General features: G+C 42.3%; 1 pseudogene; it reads right to left on the reverse strand.

Annotated features, from left to right (window-relative positions):
* Window positions 1-290: 290 nt before the first annotated feature.
* Window positions 291-11,144, reverse strand: LOC123144616 (uncharacterized; annotated as a pseudogene).
* Window positions 11,145-12,598: the final 1,454 nt, after the last annotated feature.

Genomic DNA, 12,598 nt, shown 5'->3' on the forward strand with positions numbered 1-12,598 from the left:
GATGTTGAGGCCAGCGGCATCATTTCTGTCTCGATCACATTAGAGACGTCGCGGCTGGCCATCTCACCTTTGCAATTTCTTCGTTTTCTACCTCTTCTCTATCGAAATCGACTAAAATGATTTCCCAAGGATTAGCAAACACGAACAAATTAATGTACTTCCACAAATTGACCGCATAAAGTACCATTACAAAATACTCAAATCAAACAAAGTACATAAGGACAACACATACAATCTCAATGTTCTCCATAGACATGCAATCCTCCGGGGACATGTATGTCTGACTTGAATCAATGCATCATGTCGATGAAATACAGTCGACTAAGGGTGTGGGTGACCAGCTCCCGGTCCTGCACGGCAAACTCCCTCGAGGCCATTTGCACCACATCCATGTCACTAGGGTCGCTACCGCTACCACTACCTCCAGCAAGGCCGGTCAGACCAGCCGCGTCCATGATGTAGTAGTAGGACCAATAACTAGCTCCACCACCCATGTTGTCTAGTTGGTTGTTGTCAGAGGACTCATGGTGCATCTCTGCCACCGCCTCTTCAGGTCGCTCACCGGGAGGGTATGTTGTCCCGTGAACATGGACACGTTCATGCTTGCATTGGCTGCCTGCTGGATGTCTTGCTCACTAACCATCTATGTCGGCAACAGACCGTAGGACAGGCAGTGGTTCAGGTGTACATTGGGAGGGATGTAGTATGAGTACCCCTTGTTTTGCTCATCGGCGAAATTCAAATCCGGCGCCCAGTACTGCATGTTGGTCGCGTTTGGGTGGTAGTACATACCAGTCATGGCCGGATTGGGGTAGGTCTGGTGCGCTTGTGTGGTAGGGCGATGACGGTAGCGTCTCTACGGGCCATCCCCATCTGCCCACCGTGCTCTTGGTCATGATACAATGGTCGGACACCGGAGGTGTCTCCGCTGGTGATCCAGTGTGCGGCTCTAGGCTATGGATGTACTCCGCGAGAAGGGAGAGCTGGCCAGGAGGTGGCTGCTTGTTGTTCCTCTTCTTGAGCTGGCGCTTTGTGTCCGGACTATGCTTGGTGGCATTATAGTGGTTCTTGACGGTGTTCTCCGACCGGCCATAGAGTAGCCCGGCGATCACCGACTAGCAGTTCCCCTAGGTCTGATGCAACTCGATCAGATCCATGTCTTCCACGTCGGCCCTGATTTTCCTCTGCAAGGGAAGTATTCATGAGTTAATTAATTATGACATAACATTAAATTGAAGTACAATTGAACACAACACATCAAAATGAAAGTAGTATCTACTACCTTTACCCAGAAGCATTATATTTTTAGAAGTCAATAGAGAGTCACTTTTCTACCATGCATGGATATGTCGTGCATGCATCCACCATTCATCATTGCTTTCAGATTTATCTTACCTTTTTTTGTTGTTGGAAAAATTTGTGTTGTTTAAGAGTACCAAAATTTTATTAAAAATATGTATCTTGTTTCAAAGTGCATCATAATGTTTTCTCATGTACCAACAAATAACAATGCACTTGTTTCAGATCAGATTTGCTGGTATGTAATGGAACATTATGTTTCACTTTGAAACAGAAGAAAAACTAATGATACACTGTGAAACAAGATATATAAAATTCGCCAAGATCAGAAAACATAGTCAGAATCTCAAGTTATCTATGGAATCTCAAAGTATCTCTAGAATCTATTGGTTAGAGAACTTCCAGCTAAGCCTAATACTCTCACAAAACTGATCTATGCCACATATAAATTGATGAAATGGTGGAATGAGCCTGATAGAAAAATGGAAAGAAGAAAAGTTTGTATGTGAATAATTATTTGGAGAGGATCGACCGATACAAAAAAATGCATGGCTTATTTATTTTCAGTTATCTTATTAAAAATTACACATATTTCACGTGTGCTACAATTTTGGGAATCAAAATTATGCAATTTGAGGTGTCCAAGATTTACAAAACTTTTAAAAAAATCCAGTTAGCAATATCGATTATATCACAAGTGCAAGTGTCATTTTTATTTGTAGGTTTTGTGCTCTTTTTGTTGGAACAACGAAAAATATTTACCTTTCTATTCATTAATAAGAGAAGTTCGTAAAATAAGAACCACAAAGACACCAAATTACTCTCCTACATTACACAACTCAAATTCTTAGGCCCCACAATAGCCAAAGAGGCACCTTGTCTTGGATGAGGCAAACAATGACCGCCATCGGCATCACTTTATTACAAAATACACATGCGTTCCTTTCCTTTGAAATCTCGCATCGAACAAGGAGCAAATAATATAGAGATTTCCTCGGCTGCGAATTATTGAGGAGTATTTCTTTCCACCAAGACTTCATCATCTCAAAACAACGACAAAGCATCATACTAACATGAAGACAAAGATAAGAGATCATGCCGTTCCAAACTTGAGGCAAGAACCGATACTTGATAACGAGGTGAGGCACTAATTCTTGCACTTGGTTGCAAAGAGGGAACCAGTCGCAGTTCGGTCACTCTCGACGTTGCCACCTCTATCCTTCAATCCTATTTTTGATGGGTAACCAAGCAAAGATATTACATTTTAGGACGGCCAAACCTTCCAAGATATGTCATGCAAGTTGGATCAGATGAGGCCAATGAACTGAGCCTTGTAAGCCGACGAGCTAGTATAATTCCCGTCGTTGGTCAACTTTCTCATGGTTGTATCTTGGATATTTTGTTGGATGAAGACATGCATTGGCAAGTTTGTCTTACAGAATGATGAATTACTAGATGTGCTCTAGCTTGAGGCCTCCTTGACTACCACTATGTAGAATCCAAAACTTATCTCTTAAAACCATGTCCACAGTGCCACCTTTCTTGTGGATTTTTTAAATGGTGGTATATCTTTATGCATCACTCCCTCCAGCCATGTTGACTCCCAAAATTTGGCTTTAGTACTATTACCGGTCATACCTAAGTGGCCGCCACTAATAGATCACTTCATCATTGTTGCATGACATCCCCATACCGTACCCCACCCTCTAGTGGCCATCCTAGTCCAGCCATAACCATAGTATGTGAAGCACGATGGAAAACTTCCAAGATAAAGAATTTCTGGGCCAACAAACTCCTCCAGCTTGCAAACTTGCTCCCAGTTAATTTCACTTGCCTTCGGTCACTTTTTTCATCCTCACCCAAACATAGGCACACCACAAGCTATCAATCTTCTTAAAAACCTCCACAGGAGGTTAAATAGTGTAAGATGATGTATGGCCACAGCCGCGAGCACCACCTTGACCAAGAACATGCGGCCCACAGTATGAAAATGTTTCCCTCTCCAAGGTGCTAATTTCCCAATGGCTTAATCTTCAAATTGTTGCAAGTGGGCTGTCCTTAATATTTTGACCACGAGGGATAGTGCAAGGTAACATATGGGGAAGGATAAGAAACATGCCGGGAAGGACTAGAGTATGTCATCAAGGTTTGTGTTATTGCACCAGATAGGCGAAACATGGATCTTTCTGCAATTTATAACTAGGCTGATAGTATATCCAAAAGAGGCAACCGTGGTGGCGAGGAATTGGACTTCTTGCTTGATAGGGGCGCATAAAACAACCACATTGTCAAGGTAAAGGGAACCGCGAATGCTCGTGCGATGCCCACCAAGAGTATGAAGTTTTCCTTAGGTCATATACTTGCTAAATATATGGTGCAGCAGGTCAATGGTGAGCTCAAAGAGAAAAGGGGACAGTGGAACCCTAAAAATGCCACAACCATGCTTGATCTGGTCCTTGGTAATCCCATTGAGAAAAACTCGAGAAGAAGTCAAGGAGGGGAGGGTCGAGATCCATCCCCGGATGTGGCCTTTGAAGCCATGGTGACTAAACATTTCTGTAAAATGGCCCCACCTAAAGGAATCCAAGGACTTCTTTATGTTGATCTTGAAGAGGAGCATGTGTGTCTTGATGTGGTAAAATCTTCTAGCCACGTTGGGCAGATAAATGAAGTTATCGTGGATGATTCTCCTCTTAATCAAAGCAATTTGTGCAATGGAAACAATATCATTCATGTGTAGAGCCAACCTCATGAAAAGAGTTTTGTCAATGAGCTCGGCCACAACATGTATAAGGCTAATAAGCCCAAAATACTCATTCGGTGAACAAAGGGATCAGGTCATGGGAACCAAGCAACAAATCTCAAGTATCGCAGGTATTAAAGAGGGGGATGCTAACACTCGCTACTTTCATCGGAGGATCAATGGGCAGAGGAGGAAAAATCTTATACATCATCTCAAACATGGAATTAACTGGCTGATGGATCATGAATGCATCATTAGGTGAACCAAGGGACCAGGCTATCCCCGTGACGTACTCGCCCATTGGCGATGGCATCGCGTGGCCACCTTCGCCATCATGCTCCGTCAAAGCATCTTCTATATTGTATTCATGCTCCAGGCAGTTCATCCAAAAATCTGAATTGATGAAGAGAGACGGGCAATATGTTTCAACACGTCCCTAGTGTCTAGGCTATTTTAGTCCTTAGGCATGGGATTGATGTAGGCCACCAAATCTTTATTAATATTGCGTTAGTAGACTTGAGACCTCTTGGATCAGATACCATATTGAACTCATGCTCCACTAGCACATCCAAAAAACTAAGCTGGTTGAGAGAGATGGGCAATATATTTCTACACTCCACAACCGTCGTCAAATTGTAGTCAAGCTTGAAAAGCATCCGGAGTGTGATGCTATGTCTGGCATCCTCTCCTAGAACAGAGCCACGAAGGCTTAAACTCTTCCTTGTTGACCTGTTCAACCTCACCAATGACTCCCATCCATTGGCAGAGAAGCCTCTACAGTAGTTGTGCGATGGGAATAACCCTGTTCTTGGCATGCAGGCATGGGCTATGCTGACTTGTCGAAGTCTATGACCTTTGCAAGTGTCTCCCTCCTTTTTGTGGGTGACCAGGGTGGAGTGGAGCTTGGGGCAGGGATAATGGGAGGCAACACCGACACAAAAAGTGGTGCACTAGGCGAGGGCCCTGCCGGGAGCGCAACTACCATGCAAAGCATCCATCTTTGTCGTCATTAGGTCGTTATCCAAGAGCACTAGGAATGCTACGAAGCGATGCATGAAAATGGGCATGCAGTTCTTCATCAGGCCCAAAGAGGAATTGGGGGGGTCGATGCATGGGTTTATGCGTGCACAACTCATCATAGGGCTCATGGTAGTGGGTAGGGGGGCTTGGTGCATGAGCTGGTAGTGTGCACATCTCCATTGGTGAAGCCTGCCGCACCTGAATATCGGAGTAGGGTGTGCCTTGGGCAGTCAGTACGGTCTAGAGGGAGTGGAGCGGAGCTCAATTTTGTTGCAACCCACACATATCTCAAATGCTAACCCAGGAGCAGGAAAATCTACTCATATTCACCTGATTCAGGAAAACCATAATAAATAAAAGCAGCAATTTCACAAATAAACAACATCAAATTTTTGGAACATGTGTATCCCATTATCAACATGTGACTTATTTTTTCTATATGGTTGAACTAATAAAATTACCACATCTCAAATGCAATTTGTGTGTTGGAATGACTCTTACTTTAGGGAATACCCTATTGAGGCAAGTCACAAATATGTAGCAGCAATAATTTAAAAAATAACCAAGAAAAAAACAATCGGTAATCTTATCTCTATCTAGGGAACGTTCCTGGGGACGAAATCCCAGCAAATGCCCCACAGACTACAGGATCAAGATCTGATGATGGCAGTTTTTTTGATAAAAATTGAACTAAAATAAACAAAATGCCATGATTTTGTTGTTGTCGAAAATACCATCCCAAACACTAAAACTGCTAGCAGCGCCGTTTGCAAATGCCATCCTAGATAGCGAATGGTCGCTGGCTATTGTGGTCCAAATTTGGTAATGCTTGGGCGATCACTTAGTGGCTAAGAATTAGAAAGTTAGGACACACCATGTCAATTAGCAAATTTTGATATTTGTAAGTGCAAGTGCAATTGTTTTATTTGTAGATGGAACACATAATTCATATACACATTTCAAATGCTAATGTGTGGGCAGGAACATTGGTCCCTATTAATTTCCCAAAATTACTTTTAGTGGTCTAAATGAAGAAAGTAATTGCCACATCTACTGATTAGACTAAAGACATGCAATACTACTAACTATTTTTCCGGGAATTAATACCTACTTCCAAATGGTGACCAAACTATAGGTGCAAATTATTGGCCGCGTAATCATATGATTCAACTAAATAAAGTATCACATCTCAAATGCTAATTTGTGGGCAGGAACATCCACTCTTACTATAGGGATACCAAATTGTCGCAAATCACAAATAGGTAGAAGTAATAATTTGACAAATAATCAAGATAATTTTTAGGTGATCACTTGGTGGCCAAGAATATCTTCTCTACTACTTAAAAAGAATCTAAGGTTCCCATTTCACCCTCTCCTTTGTCCAACCTCTCTCTTTCTCTATAGTTCCCCCTTATGTTCTCCTGTTTGATTTTTTCCTCGTATCTCTGATTTTTTTCTCAGATAATAATATTTTTGGTAAGTCAATAAATTCTTACCAAATAAGTGATTCACAATAAGATGACATTTTGAATCCCATCTCTGATCTTTCTCCTAAATAATATTTTCTTTCGTAATTCTATAAATTCTTACCAAATAAGTGCTTAAGAATAAGATGATAGGTAAATCATGACAATTGCATACAATAACTTCCTAAGATTATAGCGCACCAATGTAATAATAGACGCGCAATCACGGGCTAATATAGGAGAATGTTTATACTCCCTTTGCAATGCATGGACAATTGTCTAGTTTAATAAAAATGAGACACCAAGTCAATTACTCCCTCCATTCAAAAATATAAGATGTTCTAACTATTTTTCCGAATTGTATGTATATACATTTGTTTTAGCGTGTTTGTTCACTTACTTCAGTCCTTGTAGTCCATATTCAAATATCTAAAACATATTATATTTGTGAACAAAGGGAGTAGTAAATTTTGATATTTGTACGTGCAAGTGAGATTTTATTTATTTACGGATTGAACACAAAATCCATGTACACGTTGCAAATGCTAATGTGTGGGCAGGAACATCAGTCCTTATTAATTTAGAAAATTACTTCCCTACTAAATTTTTTCTTCAAAAAATTACTTGGGTGATCATTTAGTGGCCTAAATGAAGAAATTAATTGCCACATTTACTGATTAGACTAAAGACATGAAAGACTACTAACTATTTATCCGGGAGTTAATAGCCACTTTCGAATGGTGACGAATCATATTAACGCAATGAAGAATTTGTTTGCGTAAGCACACTCGATCATAGATCATCAAAATTCCCCAGATCAAGCTGATAGGAGGGACCACTACTAGGAAAAAGGCTACTAGCACCGCGGGTAAAATGGCTACTAGCAGCGCGGGTACCCACACTACTAGTATCGCGCTACAACTAATAGTTAGTAGTAGCGTGGGAGAAACCCGCGCTACTGCTAACTTTGTTAGTAGTAGCGTGTGCCACCCACGCTACTTCTATTATAGACTCGCGCTACTACTAATGAAGTAGTAGTAGCGTGCCTACAATACCAGCGCTACTAGTATCCTAAATACTAGTATGGCAGCTTTTTCCCAACGCTACTACTAGCAAATTAGGAATTAAAAAAATAAAAATAGATGCAGTATTCATGAATGGAGATCAGAGACATGTCCAGTGCAAAATAAATTTCACAGAACCATCTTAACACTTGCATTTTTCATGGATGCAACATTCAACATCTCAACTCGAAGAGATCACGAGGACACACACAACCATCATCAAAAGGTTGGTACCTTCCCTAGCGTTTCACCACCAACCTAACGAGACCACTTCTCTAGATGTATGTACAAAGCGTCGAGGTCCTCCACCTTGAGGAACTCCGGATGGTGGCGTCGTCCTCCACCTCGGTGACCTACGGATGGTGGCATCAAGGTTCTCCACCCCGGGGACCTCCTGTGTCGCAACCACCTGGACGATAATCTGTATGACGCGGTCGCGGGGCTTCATGGTGAAGTCTTCCTCCGATTAGTTGAAGAGCACGACTCCCATTGGGCCGCAATAGTCCTCGTCGATCACCCTGCACCCAGTCGAGAAAGTGAAAACTTGTTAGTTCGCGCCCTCGTGCAGATCCAGTAGGGTATTCTCTTCAATTATCTGTCTCTTTTAGTCTATTATGAATCTTCAAACCAGAAAACACCTACTAAATGCATACCCTAGCTGTACGTGTTCGTGCTATCTTCTTGTTTTGGTGCATTCAAGAAATACTAGTGTATTTGAGCTATATATGCTTGAAATATTTGACAGATAACATCTCTTCAAAATTTATCATTTCATGGATAGGGAAATCGCCAACAAAGTACATCAGAAAATTGATTCCCACTGCTCTTCAAAACAGCGCCAGGGTCGACGTTGACTCTCCAGAGAGCACCATTTTAAATCGAGCGGAAAAATGTACAGAGGGAGTGATCTAAAAGCTCTTATATTAGTTTACGGAGGGAGTACTATATAAGGATGCCCATCATCTTGTGGAAAAATGTACTAGCTACCAATAATGAACTATTCATGTTGAACAATTTAAATTTGAACAATTGTGAATAATGATTCAACTTACACATCCTATAAACAAAATGGTCAACTCCATGATGTATCCTTCAACTACCTAAATTTTAACATGGAAACCTTCCATAATATATAGACGGGAAAGAGATAGAAAAATGGATCATGCTTGAGATAGAGATTCTTACTGCAAATCTTAACAGAAGACATGACTTGCCAACACCTGAGTCTCCAATAAGCAATAGCTTGAAGAGGTAATCACTACATGGTCAAATAAGAGAAAGTTAATCTCCAGCAAACATGGTGCGCATAGAATAAAACAAGTATTGGTGACATTTTCAAGATGATAAAAAAGGGCAGTGCGCTGCACATAGCTCCTGCTTGCGCAGGGTTCGCGGAAGGGTCCGGCCACTTCCAAAGATGATAATAAGATACAATAACTATGTACAGGCTTGGAAGATTGAAAATAAATTAAAAGAGAAATGTATTCAAGATAATAACACACAGCAATTAGATGGAATAATATTGTCAGGCTTATACAAGTAAGCAGCGATAGATGAAGGGACATTTTGCTGTTTAATACTCAGCCAAAATGCCAGTTTTGCTAAGCTAATAGATCCCTATGTACTAGTGTGTGATTACTGTGATAAAATGTAAAAATAGTTCCCCTTGCCGTATTAAGATATAATGATATTGTAACATTGAATGAGTGGAGTGCAACCACAGTTACAGCGGTAACTGAACAAACAGTTATATCAGCCCATGACTGTCACAGTTATACAACATGAAGAGATAGAGCATTTGGCCGTGCTTGTAAAGGATGTTAAGCAGACTTGTGCACTCTACCCACATCTGAAGTGTGGAGACGGATTGGATCATGGATGCAAAGTGACTGCAAAACTAGAGATGGTGCAAAGTGACATTAGCATACATAATTCACCAAAACCGACCTATTTTCTTTCCTCTGTCTTGTTCTTTTATTGCCATTAGATAGTAGTAGTAGGAATCTAAAATCCACAATAAACAACACTGGAAACACTAATCATAACGACCGGGTGAAAAAAGAGTACATCCACCAAGCGGCATGGAGCGAGATAGGTGCACACAGCAAACGATTTCGCATCAGATTTCACCTAATTTAAACACAAACTCTGCTGGAGACGTTGCATTCCCCTCACGGACACGATCCAGACCAAGAAAAAAGGGCATGATTCTGCTGGTATCGAGAGAGTCAACCCCCGCGCGCGCCAGATCCAGCGAGATCTCAGCCTAAAAGCCCCAGCCCCGATCGGAACTGCTGGGGGCGAAGTAGAGGAGGGAGGGAGGGAGGGACTTACTACTCGGGGTTCATGTCAGGATCTGGGCGCTCCCGTGGTGTCCAATCTCTCTTGCAGGTAGGAGGACGGGGATCGGCTTGTCGGCAGGGATCGAGATAGAGTCCTGGGCGGGCAGAGGTAGACGGCCTCACGACTTCCCCGAGTTCTTGGCGTCTCGCTCTTCTCATGAATCAATCAACAATGCGCTGGGAGAGGACCTGGCTCCAGCAGGCCAGCCCGATTTTAGACCAGGCTCCTCGGAACTGGCTGGCGTGGGTGGTGGAGGTGGCGAGGAGATCGTGGGGAGAGGAGCCGGGGTGGGGTGGATCGAGGAACATGTGAGTTTGTGAGAGAGTATTTTTTAGGGATGAGATAGAGAGTGGTGGGGTGGACACGCTTAGTAGTAGTGTGGGGGGTCTTACCTGCGCTACTACTACCTACTTAGTAGTAGCGCCGGTTTTATACCCCTCGCTACTACTATGGCCTATCCCAGGGGCATTGTTGGAGACCACTTAGTAGCAGCGCGGGTTTATACCCCTCGCTACTACTATCAACTTAGTAATAGCACGGTTTTTATACTCCTCGCTACTACTAATTAGCAGTAGCGCCCACTTTTAAACTGCACTACTGATAAACTTCTGTGTATAAGGTTTTCCCTAATAATGTACTAGAGAGTTAAGAAATTTTGATCTCGCACGATCACCTCAATGTTGGGGTCAAGTTTGTTGATCCATCTCTCCCAGCACTGCTTCCCGCTCTGGTAGGGGAGGTACATCGCGACCTTCGTCCACCTCCCGATGTCGAACTCCTGCACCTTCACCCTGAGCAGCTTGCCATAAAATCACAAATAAAACTGACGAAGCTAGAGCCAATGAAGGACAAAGAAAAAGGTTTGCAATTAGGATTGGATTTTCTACATACATGTCTGTCTATCCATGACCCGTTGAACCATGTGAGCCGCTGGGCGCTGGATATGGCACGTGGCGGCCCCCGAGCAGGCGCCACGATTGTCGTACGGGTGTCGCTGCTCCTGTAGCCGGGGAATCTAGTGGGATCCAACTCGCTGATGCCACCAGAAGCTCTTGATTTGGCGCCTGGGACAACGACCGCCCCGGCTGGAGCACCATCATCATTACGAACGAAGTGATGTGCAACACGGCCATGCCTAGAGGTCGTGTAGTGGTTCCCGGGCACCGAGGCCGCCACATCCTAGTCGAAATAGGCACTCCCTTCAGCCATCAGTGCGGCCTCCGAGGTTGGATCGGAGCAATGGCAGCAGGAACACCTGCGGTAGAGATGGGGCAAGAAAAGCAAGAAGAAGGGGAGTACTCTCTTGCTCTTCGATGGGAGAAATACCTGTGTCAGAGACGGGGCGATGGGTCTGCGCCTTATATAGAAGGGGGTGGCGCCCCATGCCCCCATCGGCCCGTCCAGTCTCCCGCCCCCATCTCCACATGACACATCCAGGAGGCGTCCCACATGGCAATAACATTCCGACTACAGGTTTTCAAGTTCACTGTAGATCCTCTGCACTGGGTGTACACAGTCTATGGAGAGGTTTGTGTGGTCCAGGGTGGGTTAGACATGTCATCACAGATATGCCGAAGCGCAGCACCAGTGTCTGCATGGAGGTATGCGTGCAAATTGAGGGGAAACCGAATGCTTGTTGGTGTGCTTCGTGATCATTTACAGCTAAGTACAGGGTGTGTTTGGATATAGCGTGATAGATGTTTCCTAAAATCTTAAAAGTGGATGCGCAGTATAAGAAATATATCAACTTGTGACCTTCTCTTAGTGACCCCAGCTAAATTGGTCGTAAACCTACGGTTCGCTTGGAAGGGCTCAAACCCTGAAATTACCTTACACCAAATGGTCATAAAGCAGACAAGAGTGGTCGACGACCTTATTTCTACCTGATTACAACCAATATAAATGCTCATTTGGTCGTGAACGTGGATGCATTGGTACTTAGTCGCTCCAGGTGGGCTTGGGCCTCGGTGGAACGAGGCCACCTCCTTTCTTTTCTTTTAAAATTTATGTGTGCCATGTAGGTCGCAGCCCATCCAGGAAGAAATGTGGGATGCCCTCATATTTCTCAAAAAAAAATCGACCCAATGAAATAATGGGAAAATAACAAGGTTTTCCTTATTACCATTTGGTAAGGATGGTCAGTTATGTGGAAAAAAACAAGTTTTCATTATTGTCTAAAAACAAGTTTTTCCTTATAAAAAATCTCTAAACCAATTAAATAATATAAAATTATAAGAATAGGGAAATAATGAACTCCTTCGTGAATCTTCCTGTATGGTTTAGCAATTAGAAAAGTAAATGTGTAATTCAAATTCTTTTAATGTTAATACCTATTTAAAAAATGTAACCATGTGTTTAAAAAACTAAATGTGTGTATTTAAAAAGTTTCATGCATATAAAAAATATAATCATAAATAAGATTAGATATGTATAAAAAAGTTTCATGTGTATGAAAAAATAGTCATCAATACGTATATATGGAAATTTTACAATATATATAGGGACTACTTTATCATTATAAATACATTCATATATTATATATAATATATTCCAAAGTAAGTTACATGGAAAAATTACAAGTTGGTTCATGGTTTATATTATATTAATGAAATACGTATATATTTGTACATAAAAAAGCATACTCAAAATATAATGCATACTAC

Source organism: Triticum aestivum, chromosome 1A (assembly GCF_018294505.1).
Source record: "Triticum aestivum cultivar Chinese Spring chromosome 1A, IWGSC CS RefSeq v2.1, whole genome shotgun sequence".
In the NCBI taxonomy this organism is placed as follows: domain Eukaryota; kingdom Viridiplantae; phylum Streptophyta; class Magnoliopsida; order Poales; family Poaceae; genus Triticum; species Triticum aestivum.